Source organism: Corvus brachyrhynchos, unplaced genomic scaffold (genome assembly GCF_000691975.1).
Source record: "Corvus brachyrhynchos isolate BGI_N302 unplaced genomic scaffold, ASM69197v1 scaffold115, whole genome shotgun sequence".
Lineage (NCBI taxonomy): Eukaryota > Metazoa > Chordata > Aves > Passeriformes > Corvidae > Corvus > Corvus brachyrhynchos.
The window spans coordinates 18603763-18616786 of NW_008239553.1; the positions used below are offsets into that span (position 1 = coordinate 18603763).

At 35.3% G+C, this 13024-nt stretch overlaps 1 long non-coding RNA gene across 2 annotated transcripts in view; it reads right to left on the reverse strand.

The window, feature by feature from the left end:
* Positions 1-792: 792 nt before the first annotated feature.
* The window catches only part of LOC108448590, a 29097-nt gene continuing 16865 nt past the window's right edge, over positions 793-13024 (reverse strand). For both annotated transcript variants that reach the window (XR_001864545.1, XR_001864544.1), the window contains 2 exons: positions 3741-8118; positions 793-3647 (listed from right to left, as the gene is read on the reverse strand). This is a non-coding gene — a long non-coding RNA (uncharacterized LOC108448590). The remainder of the gene's footprint in view (positions 3648-3740; positions 8119-13024) is intronic.

Consider the following 13024-nt stretch of genomic DNA (forward strand, 5'->3'; position numbering starts at 1 on the left):
TAGCAGACCACTTACAGGAAGCTAGCAAAAAAGATACCTGTGTTCCAGTGCAATTGCACGATAGCAACCAATATTTTCATAGCCAGATGGTACTAATAGCAGTTCTCTAAATGCAACTTGAGTATTTATCTAATCCACTTTATCTCTGCAGATCTCCTATAGGCTTCCCATCCTAATTTCATCTCCTTACAGTACCTGCACACCTAGCATGGAGATAGGAAACAATTCAATGAATTTTAGTTACAAAAGTAACTGATTTAATGACAGATTTTTAGTGAGAATTTGTCCCTGGAGATGCTATCATTTCTGCAGACTATTCCTCACTACCCACCCTACTTCCGCTCTTTGGATGTTTCTGCCTAGACCGAGCCCACATTGCCTTACTCTCTTGCTCTCTCTCAGAAATCTCTGCTTCCTTCCTCATGAAAATTGGATGTTTTTTTCTCATCATGATTTGGAATTTACCTCTTCTTTACACTAACTGTTCTTCCTACTATTCTATGGCTGTAGCTGTCAGATCTTCAAATCAATGGTAATTTACCAGTGAAAAAAGAGATAGATACTTAACATTTTAGCAAAAGTTTGGGCAATATTTAGCACTTGAGTGTTAAAAGAAGTGAGAATTCAAATTGTCAGCACTTAGCACTTTCATTCATATTCACTAATCTCAGGAAATTATGTCCTGAGAAACCGGCACATACTTAAAATTAAAACAGGCTGTTTAAAAAGGAGTCTGCATGGCATCATATTTGTCAGTATTCAAAGTAGAAATGATTATTTTTCTTGTCTTTATTAGATTGGTAGCTGCATCTCTTAATAATTTATTGCCTCTTTGTTTGCGACATCCCAGGACAAAATCTCTCACAACCCATTATTGGAAGACATTACCAAACTCTGTCAAATTTGGATGTCAGATTATGTTATACATTATAAATTACAGCAGCAGATGTTCTTTTAAAAAGTTGTGGTTTCTTTAAATGATCTAGCTGATGCAACTCTTTGAGTCACTGTGGTGAGAGACAAAATTGATGACAGGCTGATTTAATGGTGCACTTTTTAACCAACAGTTTGAAGAGATTAGGAGGTTGTCAGAAAGATATCAAGAGAGGTAAAGGGATTAATTTCAAAAGTAGTTTTAAATTAAAAAATAAAGAGTTTATTTGAAAACTCTTTTATAGGTGGGAGTACCTCTATGGAAAATGGGCCATGAAGAAAATTTTTCATTTAGTATTTTCTTTTCTTTTTTTTCTTAGGCAGATGATTTCTGGATGCTCAGTACCCTGCTAATTTTCATGGAAAAATGTAATGTGAACATTTCTTGGCAAACACATTAATCTGTTAGTTTTCTTAAATATTTCTTCATCCCTGGAATGTTTAAGCCTTAACAACAATAAAAGATATCAATCAAGTCAATAGACAGGAATGTGTTTGGTTTGACAGCTAAATATTTTAAATAAAACGTGTAATTGTCATTAAAGAAATAGAAATGAAGATAGAAAATTACAATTAAAATATTTTCTTTTTAAATCTGTTACAAAGTAAATTAATGTGCAGGAAATGTTAATTAAAATGTGTTTATAATTTTGAAAGAATTCATCAGAAAATGCTGGCATGGAAGATGGGATATAGAAAGATTGATAACCTGTGATGCAAGACAGTGAAGTTTCCAATGTTATAAACAAGCCCGTGCCTTAAAAATAATATCTGCAGGTCCACTGTTATTTTTTGGAAGGAGAAGGGCTATTCAAGCATACAAAAAAAGAGGACTGGGAACTCCCAGAGAATTTTACTCCTGGAGTTTCCATGCAGTGGCTTAAATTGTATGAGTCATTGTCCCAGGTACTACTCCCAGAAATAAAGTTGTTCAATTCTTTTCCATTAAAAGAACTATTTTTTCAGCATGTTGTAGCTTAGCCAAAATTTAGCAAGCTTACCTGAACCCTACCCAGACTTCTATCTGAAATTTGACATCTCAGTATTTTGCTTAAAGCTAATTATATTAAATTATTTGTGTGCATATATGCATCTGCATATATATTTAAAAAAAAAAAAAAAAGAAGTAAAACAGAGCTGCTGTTTCTAAAGTAAGTAGATGGAAAATAACCACCACAAGCCAAACACACCCTCACAGAATTTGGTTCATGTTAAAAAATTACTGAATCACTGTAGTTCATTTGTTCAGATGCTCTAGTACATAGCACCTCATGTACATTTAAAGTACATATTGAAATTTGTTTAAAACTCACGCTGCTTCACTGACTGGGAAAAAAATCTGAGTTCACACGTAATCAGAGTTCTCCTCTCTGGGCAGTCCATCTCCAACCTGAGAACAGAACCTGGCCTTCCAGATCTCTACATATCCCTTTTGGTTGGCAGGCAATGCAGGCAGAGGTGGGTATGGCCTGACCAATGTAAGCATTTGCTCAAAATATGCAAAAAATATAGCCCAAAAACAGAGGAAGTAGCAGAAGCTCAAGCAACACATTTACCAATGGGAACAGGATCCATATGATGATATCAGGTAATTGCAGAGGCAGGGCTGAAGGGAGAATTGGATTGGGCATGACCAGGAAAAAGTGAGAAGGAAGAAAGGAATGAGACAAAGGCAAAGTCAGTTGATCATTATGTTCTACAGTTAGGGTTAAAAACAGATGTCCTGAGAGCTTCTCTCTACTGCAGTTAAAAAGTAGTTATGATGTTAACCATTTCATACATGGACCAGGGTTGGTTCACATAAAGAGTAGTTACTGTGTTGATGTTTGATACCAGAAATTCCATAGATTCAGAAGTCTTCTTCGTGACAGGGAAGTCCTTTTCTTTTTTAAGTTAGAAACTGAGACATGAGATATTTGCTTTCTCAGTTAATGAATCAAAACAACTAAAGATATTCTATTTCCTAAATGTTGCAATTAATAGTTTGATATAAATGCATAGTGATGCAGCCATTCACCAGATGATCCTATCCATTTTCCTCCAGAGTAGCCATATCTTTTTCAGTGAAACCAATAATTGCTTTATACCCAGGTTGTCACTTACAGAGCAGGGATAATAACACCATCTACCTTCACAGAACTTCGTGGAGACAAATTAATTAACTTTTTAATAGCATTCAGATGCTGCAGTAAGTGTATCAAAATACAGGAGAAATTTGTGGTGAAAAAAAGGAGATCACCCTTTGAATAACTAGTCAAATACTGAATAAATAATCATTCATCAAAAGAGGCAGAGGGTGTACAAAAATAGAGAGGCTCAAGCAAAGAAGCATAATCATGATACATGCATAAAGGGGCCAAAGTAAGAGTGCTGAAACTATTACAGTTTTAGCATTACAACAGTTTTATTTTCTTTTTATAACCTCTTTTTAAAACCTCAAGGCTATTATTCTATATGTCTGTCTCTGTATGAAGAACAAATAGGACCCACTATAGTAGAATACATGTTTTGGAATCTTCCTTTTATATATGTTTACATCATATTCCTGTGAGTTCAGAACACAGTTCCTGTGTTTCTTTGATTTTACTTGTTTAAAGTTTCATGTGAATATTCTATAAAGTACAAAAATTACTCTGGTCTTCCTTTTCCAGCTTTCATGTAATCCATCACATTACTTATTTTGTCCCTGTTTTAAAGGAGTGAAAACAAGTAACCTGTAAAAGAAAATAAGAGAGTTGAAAGGTAAAGTACTAATACCAAGTAAGGAACAGCCGTATAGGAATTGTGAAGTATTCCCTGTGCATTACCTGGGAAGTGACGTAATGCCTTGTGTTCCAGTCCATGCATGCATGTAGCACATTTAACAGCAAAGGAAAAGGGAGAATGAGACATAGACTCATTTACCTATATGCCATTGCCCTATGCTTAAACACAAAAGATAGTAAAGTGCACCATTAAGTATGTTTGAAGTGATGCAGCTGTAAGCAGAGCAGTGCTCTTTCTAATAATATATCTGTATTCTTAAAATTATCATCTTCAGCCTACTCCTACTGCCATGCAACATCTACAGCAACTGTTTGAAGTTTTCATTAATGCAGAATTTAACAAACTTATTTGCTATAAATTCTACTGTTCTTTATTTTTGCTTGCATAATGCAACCTCTTTTGCATCCTGCCACAATTTCTCACAAAGACAATGTAAATGACTGCAATGTGAAAGCAAGCATAATCTTTTAGTTCACTAACCAATAGATTATTTGGATTTCAACCTTAATCACATTCAGATTACCACAGAATGGAGTCATAAATAAGGCTTTCAAATATTTTGGCAGAACACATGCTGTCCCATCCATTATGCCTCCCAGAGCGCTCCTGTATGGCTGTCCCCTATCCTATGCTGATAACCACACCAAAGCAGGGGTTGTGCTGCCTCCAGAAACACACTCAGAATCATGAGTTGGCCCAGGGCCCCTCAGCCTGTGCTGTGCCATCACCCCACCACCACCGACACTACTATCGTTACCACTTACTGTTCTTGATATTTCCATACCACCTGACTTCACATACTGCTCAGTATTTTTTAGCACTCATCATCCAAATGCTGTAAAACCCACCATCCAAGTGCTTCAAAATATATATGCAATATACATATATATATACCCCCACACTACCCACAAAGGAGTAGCAGAGCTGTAGACAAGCAAAACTGAGACAGCCAAGACAGAATGACTGAGCGGAAGGCTGGGATGCAGAGTAAGAATCCAGAACATTCTTTTTGAATGCAGAGATCAGACATAGCCAGAGGTGAATCCTTGGCCAGAACAGTCTGTAGTAAAAGTGTTCTTTCTCCTGTACTTGCTAGAAATCTGTCCAGTATCACTGAATAGGATTGAAACCTTCATTTCATGCCTGGTAATAAGACTTACAAGTATCTCCAACTGATTCACTGAAGTTTCAAGTACCGTAGGTAGTCCTAAAACAATAGGCTTGTTATAAAACTCAGATATTTAAAATACTATCAGCAGTGACTCTGAAGACTGTTTGGGCTATAATTCAGTCAGACTGTTCTGCTGAATATTTTTCATGGAAATTTAATGTACTGTGTCCACTACGTGAGGTTGTTTAGTCTAAGCTCTAATGGACACAAAATATAATGTGATAAATTTGTCCAGAATAGCTGGTATACTAGTACCTTTTGGAGTTTAGAGGCACAAAGGGGTCAAGTGTGTACATGTCTGTAAGACCTAATACTTTAGACCAATCACAAAAACTCAGGACCTGCAGCTCAAGGAATCTGCACTTAAATTGAAACTGCCTACTCAGGGTTTTGGCTACAACATCTATGGCAACTGTCAGCTTCTAGGAGTAGTACATCACTGTTTCACAGGTGATACACATTTATTTGATTAGGACTTTAGCAAATGTATCCCAGAATAAAAAGAAAATATTAATAAAAAATATTTGCCTTCTTAATACTGCAGTGCTGTTTAAAGGATAACATAAACTACTTTTTTTTTTTTAATGGTGTATGACTGGTATGTAGTGTTCCTTAAAACTTCCCCCAATTCAGGTATAGACACCTTTTTCATTCTTTTAAAAATTTAGTTGGGGATAGGAGGGTTGGAGGATTTTAATTTGTTTGTTATTCTCAGAATAAGAGCAAGAGAGAGAAAAAAGAAACTTGTTGTGTAGTTGTCTAATCATGCTCAGTTCAAACTTTTTCATAGAATTTTCGGTACTCTCATATTAAGCTAAATTCTTATGTAATTAACAAATATGACATGGTTTAACTCCTGAGAAGTCAGTAAGCATGGTGGGTTAACTCTGAAATCTTAGTAGCTACACGTCTATATTTCGAGTGACCCTCGTTGTCCCTGTTCCACCTCTCTGCTGGAAGTGTTATCCCATAATCAACATGAGAAGCAATAAGAGTAGATGATATTAACTGGGGATCTGTTTCTGGGATCACAGACCCACTTGTGAAAAACTGCTGTGGGAAAAACCAAGGATATCAAGTGCAAGAGGACAAGAAATAAGAATCTGACCAGATTACATATCCAAAGAAAGGACTTTGTCTTGACCATCTTCCTAGCTGAGAAATCAGTTTCAGGGAGTCAGCAACATCGGTTTTCTAAGTCTACAGTAAAACAGGATGCTACAGCATGTTTTCTGTTCAGAAACAGTAAGTCTGCTTCAATCGGGTTTTAAATGTCTTCCTAGTCCTGACATAATCCTAGCTGCAGGCTTTGTTGAACCAACTGGTGTTTATTTTGAAACTGACATCTTAATTCCCATAATCTGACTGCACGTTGTAGGTCATTATCTCACCAGCAATGTGCTGACCACTATACAAAAAGGTGGAAAGAGTAAAGAACCTTCAAATGATATGTTAAAAGTCATACAATTTTGTTTGAATTACTGTGAAAGTTGTATTCATGTTTCTGTTTTCAGCTCCACTCATCAGTTGTTTGTAACTATGCTAGAAAAGATTCTCTCCTGGCTGGAGCCCAGCAGATTGGTGCTCAGCTTGAGAGGAACAGTATTATTTAACTTTGAAAATATTTATTGATTCATGTTTTAATTAGCAGTAAAAAGCAATTTGTTTATTTTCAGAACACTTTCCCCCTCACATTTAAGGGCAAATTCTACTCGTTTTGTGTTTCACTTGCATAAAGGTGACATTTTCATAGATGCTTGCTTGGCACAAGGCAGAATCATGTACTTGGTATCCTGCCCTTGCTTTTTGAAAGATCCAGAATTGGCAGCTATGGTTATGCGTAGGGGGTTTTTGCTCTCTCTATAATTTGCTACCCAGATCAAATATGGAAATTTTTAACCCATATTTTGTGGCTTTATTGCATTTATGCATTTGTAGGTGTTTTTCCTGTAATATGCTTTGTTCTGACATTTAAACACAGAACAGATATGTTTGAAATGCTTATGCTTAAAATACTATTCATCATGTTTCTAAGTTTGTACAGTGCATTCCAATGAATAGTTAACATTTTGGGTCCCAAAATAATCTCTACAAAGCACCATTTAATGTAGAAGCCAGGAAAAATGGTGGCAAGTAAATTCAGGTTTAAATGATACTGTATTATTATCCAAAATCATGCATTTCATCTATCTCAGCAGCATTCAGATGAGGAACTTTTAACAATGTCACTAATGTTACTGGTACTTGCAATGAATATAAAGTACTGATAGAAAGTATTAATTATTATCATTGCAGGCTTGAAAGTTGAAGCAGTGTTATTTTATATGACAAATGCTTTGAGCATCCAACATTGCTTCTGAAACATTAGAACTGGGCAAAATACTCATGAAAAAGGTATCATTTATTTGTTTTCAACAACAGAAAAATAAAAAAAATCTATTTTCTAATCTGTAATTGATTCAGAACAAAATAATGACATTTTCAAAATAGTGAACTTTCATTATTCATTATTTAGTTATTTTCAGAAACTCGAGAAATATGTCCTTCAATACCCCTATTTTCACTCATGAGTACTTTAAAACCCTGATGAACTATATGGACACTGGGAGATGGTAGGTTTTTTCCACATTAGAGTCATTCTTACCAGAAAAATATTTTTAACCATTCTTTATGCATTGGAAAACAGCCGTTCAGACAAGTGAAGGCATATGCTTTGTATAGCACAAGTACAGGTACTCTGATCTTTTGTGTTGTGTTGTTGCAGTGCACAGCTGACTATCTTGTTTCTTTGCTGATTGTTTCCAGTGTAGAGGACATGAAAGAGAAGCTAATAGGCATTCCCACTGTCCAAACCACAATGTGCTGCATTAATTCATTGGTGGCTATTGAAGTGCACGTACCAGGATGTGAAATGCCAAGCTCTGTTTCACTGACCAGCTCCCCTGATGGGGTGGCAATCTCTAGCAGAGAAACACAGCAGCTAGCATGGGGCAATAAGGTTTCTTCCTTCCTCCACTGCTATGAAAAAGAATACAGGTGACAACACAAGGCTCGCTGGACAGCTGTTTACAGAGCAGATGTTAGGTGAGTTGAATGCCACACTCAGAGCGACTGCAAAGAAGTTCCAGCAACCATGGGTGCATTTTTGAGAACCTTCTGCTCATAAATGCCCATTTACAGGAGAAGATAGTCTCAGCAGCAACGATGTCAGAATGTCTGGTATATCTTCTCAATCATCACTGTGACTTCTGCAAGAGAATACAGAACAAAAACCTAAGTGCCTGATGACAATCTTCAGAGGTCCTATACTCATAAACAGTGGTCTAATTTTCAGTGATATCTGTTATCTCATGCAGTTAGTTACAGGTTTTTAGTGCTTTGCTGAAAAAAGTTTGTGAGTTTGAATTAATTTATGGATATATCACTCTCATTTTGACCCACTGGGTGAGAATCCCTGTGAAACAAATCAGTGCACTCAAAATTCTTTAGATTAATTTTATATTCTTTTTCCATAGGCAGAGGGGAAAAAAGGAAAAAATATTGTTATTTTCCTTATTTTGAAGGACAATAACTCCTCTTAAGGCTTTCACTTGCTCATCTCCCCACTTCAACCTCAGATATTTCTAACATTCTGCTGCTACCTTTGTCTAGCAGAGAGGTTCCAAAGCTGCCATTCAAAGTGTTTCTCTCCCCACAGATGGGAGCAGATCTATTATCCATAGCATCATCAGTCTTTGTCAGCCAATCTGTCAGCTATGAAGTCATAAATTACAGCATCCAAAAATTCTTTCTGTTCATGCTTCTTCACTATTATTTAAAAAAATATTTTAAAAATATTTATTTCAGTCAATATAAATAAAAATCTGCATTTAACACTTCTTACAGTAAGATTCCTCTTATTCCACCATAAATCTCTAATGGTGGTGATGGAATGGCATAATCTTGGGGATTAGAGCATGTCTGACTAGAAACAAATGCCGTGAGTTACAGTTTACAGTTTCCTCTAAGTGAAGAGTTTAGATGAGAAAAAGGGTTATTTTGTGTCTGAACATTGTATGTTTTAGTCATGCTGTGTAATTCCATGCAGTTGCACATCTACTAAACACAAAAAGAACAAACAATTTTCACCTACAGGCCTATACAGGTTCTGTCTCCATTAGTGCCAGAGCTTGTATTCAGTTCTGCTGCCATTCCTGTAAAGGAGCTTCAGAATCACTGTGTCCATCACAATGCCACCACACAGACAAGCAATATATATGTGCAAGTTTCTCAAGCCCTCAAAGCTGGCTAAGCAGCTTGCCTGCACTGCCAGCAGGGTGTTCTTGATATTCACACATGTTCCTGAACTGTTTGGGCCATCTCTCTGTACTTCATCTCTCTATACTAATCAAGGCAATCTCTATTAATCCCTTCAGATAAGATCCACCTCCAATCATTCCAGTAGTTCTCTTCAGCAGCTTCAGAATGATCTTATCTCCATTGACTATGGATGACCACAGCTACACACAGTAGTAAAATGATCCTGTCAGTTTCTTGTGCAAGGGCATTCGCAGGTACATGGCTTTTCTGGAAATACTTGATTAATCCAAAGTTGGTAAAGGAGAGGATTGTCTTTGCTTTTTCATCTATCTTTTGGCAATGAACATGAGTCAATTAATATAAGAAGTGTTTCTCTTCCTCTATGTTTTCCAGATAATGATTTATCATATATGTTTCATTACATGTCTCTAATTTCACTCCTTAGTATCTTGATGCTGTCCCATGGAACATTTGGATTATGAATACCTCCCTCTTTTGTCATCAGAAAATTTCAAAACAATTTTTTTTTTTTTGGTCAGTGTTATTAATGAAAATGTTAAGTAGCACCAGATCCTGCTCAAGTCCCAGGAAAAACTGGAAATCTCTTAGCTTAACCATTTGTTTTCAGACCAAGTAATTCTTATCTCTCTTTTAGTAATCATACATCACTTTTATTCATGTTCCTCTTATGTCTGTCCAGTTAAATTAATCACTATTTAAGATATCCTCAGATTGTTTATATAATCTGCTACATTTCCACATGAAAATGAGTGTGATGATTAGTTTGTTGAAATGCAGTGGCTTGAAGAAATTCTGCACTGTCCTTGTGTCTCACTAACCTTGTTTACTCAAGTCCTAGAAGTCATTGGTTCTTTGTTTTCTTTCCTCTACCTTCTCTTTTTCCATTGTCTTCCGTGTAATTCTCATTAGATCTCTCACATTATTCCAGAGAGTTAAATCTATCTTCTCAGTCTCTTATTCCTGATTGTAGTCACATTTCTTTTCCATGACAAACTCTAGATGATGTCTTTTCTTTCTGAACACAGTAGCCTGGTTAAAAGCTTTTTATATCACAGAGAAACAAATTATTCACCAAGTTTCTCCTCTGACATTGATGATACCTGAATTTTGTTCATGAAGCAATATACCTGAAGACTGCATGTGTTCAAGGTCCTTTAGGAGCATGATTATCTCCTTGTGGCACAAGTATTCTAGGGCTATGATAACTTTATAAAATTTAGGTCATTTATAAAGAATCATAAATGTTTTAAAAATTCTTAAAAAATATTTTCCTGGTTATTTCTTAAGTCAGCAAATCTTTGGCCTCTTGGATATATACAATGAAGAAGGAAAAAATGCAAATTGACAATTGTCTGCATATATTTATACAGAGGCAATGCTCCCATGCATGGGCATATATATATGCACATACATATACATATGAATATAGATGTCTATAAATGTATAATATTCCTAAACTAGTTACTCCAAAGCAGTTAGCATGTATAATGCAGATTTCCATGAGGTGTCACACTGCTTGCAGAGAACTAGGTAAGAGACTACTATATAATTCACAGCTCTGAAAGATTATGTAGCCAAAGAAAGAAGAGATCAGCTTTAACATGTCTTTTTAGTTTTAATTTATATATCTGTTGGATATAGTTGCATTATTAAAGATCCAGCATCTGGAAGGACACTTTTGGTAAGAGTAAATTAAATATAGTTCAAGTGAAAGCTTTACCAATGAAATGCATGGTCATCAAGAAGACTCTTTAGAAATTTTGTCTCTTTTCTGCTCCAGTAATGTCATTGTAACAGTCAGTGAATTGGGTTGTTTTATGCAATACAGCAGGTATCATTTTACCATGTAATTCATTATTCTAGTTTAAATGCAACACTGTTGATGATCTGGTCTGTAGCTAACTTGGAGTAAATCCCCAAGGTAGCCACTCACCTACCCTTTTGCTACTGAAAAAGTAATTGAAAACACCTGAACCTTCAGGGTGAAATAGAAGAGCAAGGCATTGCCACCAGTAACCCCTTATCTGGAGATATTTCATGCAATGCTCCAACAGGAGGATTCTACTGAACTTTGAGCCAATAAGTGAGTTAACTCTAAACTTCTCTGAGATGTACAAATGAAGGTTGCAACTGCAACTAGAATATTTCAAGTATATGATTTTGGTTATTTTGCATTTCTATTACACAGTCAATATATTTATTGTGGGGTTTTTTTAACTTGGAAATATCTGATTTACACTACTTAAGTTAAAATTTTTTGTCACTGTAGAACCTTTGGAAGGAATATCTGTATTCACTCACAAGGGATGAAAGGTGACTGAAAACATGGTGCAATGGCATGGACTTACTCTAGTGTGTTTATACCATACAAATCGAGGGCATGGAAATATTTTGAACTTGCTCTGAGTTACAATCTGAAAGCGCTGGCTATCAAATACATATGAAAATGCTGCTTTGAAAGAAGCAACGTGAAAACAATGTATAACCTTTCTCAAAGGGGAAAAAAAAAGTGTGGAAAAGAAAGAGCATGCAATACCCATGTTACCAAAAAAAGCATGATTTGTTTGTTACTAAATATAGGGCAATTCTCTCAACAAGGTTTCAGACTTAAATTTGTTTTTACCAATGCCTGTGATCTCTTTCCAATAAAAGTTGGATGTCAAAGCTAGAACAACAATATGAAATTTAAAGCAGGTGTTTTCTAAAATAATGTTCACTGAATCCTACTAACTTTGTACTCAGGAGAGTGCACATATCCACACAAAGAGAACATTTTTTTCTTTAACTGATCTTTAGGACTTTTCTCTTAATCATGCAAATATTTTTCACCCTGCATTTTCTTTCCATTTACTTCTCTATTGAAAAATAAAACTCAAGTTTCCACAGTATTTAGCTACACTATCAAAGCTGAGCTTTACTTTATAAGGTTTCCTGTATAATGCATGTCTCTTAAGGATTTCAGTTCTATTTTATACAGTTCATACTAACGAGATCCCTGTTTTGGGAGAACAGGGCCAAAAAGACATTCTTCTTGATAGAGAAGGTACTTCTAAAGATATTATTTCATCATGAAATATAGACATACATGAAATACAGAGTTTTACATATTCACAGAAGCTGATAATCAAAATTGGTTAATAATGAATTTATAATGATTTAAGTAAATTTATATTCTGAGCCTGCCCCTACATTTTGAATATCACAACAGCTTTTAATATCTGATCCCTAGCTATTTCCTCAAAGCTGTCATAATTTTATTAGACTATTTATTATTATATTCACTGAAAGGCAGCTATTTAATAATAATTAACATGTCTTCCAATATAAAAGATGAAAACATCTTTTAAAAAAAACATTGCTCTACTTTTATTCCATTGCAGTAGTCTTAAAAAGAACCATCTTCTTCCTCCAACTGCATATTTTTAAAATTATGGAAGAAAGAAAACAATGTTTACTACCTTTTTTTCCCTTTTTTGCCTGTTACATTTTTTTCATGGTGGTGTGAAAATTCAGGATATCTGACATATATAATGCAGTCAAATAATTTTTGAGAAGTCAAAAATTATATTGGTCATCTCTCTTTCTTTCCTCTTTGTAATGAAGATGTCATTTTAAATCAAAGCTTTCCGTTTATAAAAGTAGTGATTTAGTTTTAATAGCAATATGGTGTCATTCAGAACACTTCTCAGCATTCCCACAGTGAATGCAGAAATTTATCTTGACTTAGTCCATAAATGCCCTCTGGTGACTATCTCAAAAAATGCAAGCAGTTTGTCCTTAGATATTACCTTTTTCAATCACCAGTACGGTAGTTCAGCCAACTAATGTTGAAAT